General features: G+C 43.8%; 1 pseudogene; it reads left to right on the top strand.

Annotated features, from left to right (window-relative positions):
• The first annotated feature begins 295 nt into the window (after positions 1 to 295).
• LOC119924316 lies at positions 296 to 879 on the top strand (annotated as a pseudogene).
• The last annotated feature ends 744 nt before the right edge of the window (positions 880 to 1,623 follow it).

Below are 1,623 nucleotides of genomic sequence, written 5' to 3'. Positions count from 1 at the left end.
CTCAGAATGAGGTGGAGCAGCAAGTATATTTCGTGTTGTTTTTACTCTTTTATACGATGATCATTATAGGGAATCTCCTCATAGTGACCATCAAGAGCAGTTCAAATCTCAACTCCCCTATATATTTCTTTTCAGCTACTTATCCTTTCTAGACGTCTGCTATTCCTTGGTCACAGCTCCCAAGCTGATTGTGGATTTCCAAGTCGAGGTCAAAGTCATCTCCTTCATAGGGTGCATGGCTCAGCTCTGTGGGGTCCATTTCCTAGGTTGTACAGAGATCGTCCTCCTTACGTTGATGGCCTATGACTGCTATGTGGCCATCTGTAAGCCCTTGTACTACACTATCATCATGAACGGTCAAATGTGTAGCATTCTGGTGGTGAGCTCCTGACTCGGAGGTTTGGTCCATTCTATAGTCCAGACCCTCCTTATAGCCTGGCTCCCCTTCTGTGGCCCCAATGAGATTGACCACTATTTCTGCGACGTCCACCCATTATTGAAACTCGCCTGAACGGACACCTATATTGTAGGGTTCATTGTAGTAGCCAACAGCGGGATGATTTCTTTGAGCTGTTTTGTCATCCTCGTGGTATCCTACACTGTCATCTTGTTCTCTCTCACCTCCCGCTCATCGGAAGGGAGATGCAAAGCCCTCTCCACCTGCGTCTCCCACATCTTGGTGGTGATCTTGTTTTTTGGGACTAGCATCTTCATCTACATGCGACCTTCCACCACCTTTCAGAGGACAAGATGGCGGCTTTGGTCTACACCATTATTACCCCTATGTTGAATCTGCTGATCTACACTCTGTGGAATGCGGAGGTGAAGAATGCCATAAAGAATCTGTGGAGCAGGAGAGTGATGAGGAAAGAAATCTGATGCAAATCGTAATGTTTTGTCACTGGAAAGGGAGTAATAAAGCATAGTTGGAGCCATTGGCATGCTATTGCTATTTCACCGCTCATTCAGGGAATATCTGAGGAAGTCAACTAGTCGAACACCAAACAACTCCCCGTGTTTGAGATCTTTTTTTGTGTGTGTGATTTCTAAGACTATAAAAAATGAACAACACTAGGTAATTCCCCATGGGATAACAGGGGGTTTACAGAGCTTAATGCTAAAGCAGATTTATCGATTTTCCTCTTCCCCATATCTGCTAAAGTCTACTGCTATGTACTCATCCTCTCAATTCCTTCCCCTCTAGCCCTTCCATCCCTTCTACTACTAATTCTAGACTGGAAACTCTTTGATACAGAGAATATATCTGCAAATCCTATCATATTGTACTCTCTTAAGCACTTAGTACATTGTTCTGCACACAGTAATAGAAGCAGTATAGCCTAATGAAAAGAGTACCGGCCTGGGAATCTGAGGACCTGCATTTTAATCCCAGCTCTGTCAATTGCTTGCTGTGATACCTTGGGTAAATCACTTAATTTCTCTGTGCCTCAATTTCCTCAACTGTAAAATGAGGATTAAATACTACTCCCTCCTACGTTTAGTCTGGGAGCCCCAAGTGGGACATGGGCTGTGTCTGATTAACTCGTTTCTACCTCAGCACTTAGTACTGTGCAAGACACATAGTAAGCACTTAACAAATGCAACAGTAATGGTGATAATGAA

This window comes from Tachyglossus aculeatus, unplaced genomic scaffold (assembly GCF_015852505.1).
Source record: "Tachyglossus aculeatus isolate mTacAcu1 unplaced genomic scaffold, mTacAcu1.pri scaffold_96_arrow_ctg1, whole genome shotgun sequence".
In the NCBI taxonomy this organism is placed as follows: Eukaryota; Metazoa; Chordata; class Mammalia; order Monotremata; family Tachyglossidae; genus Tachyglossus; species Tachyglossus aculeatus.
This window is presented reverse-complemented; position numbering and strand designations above follow the sequence as displayed.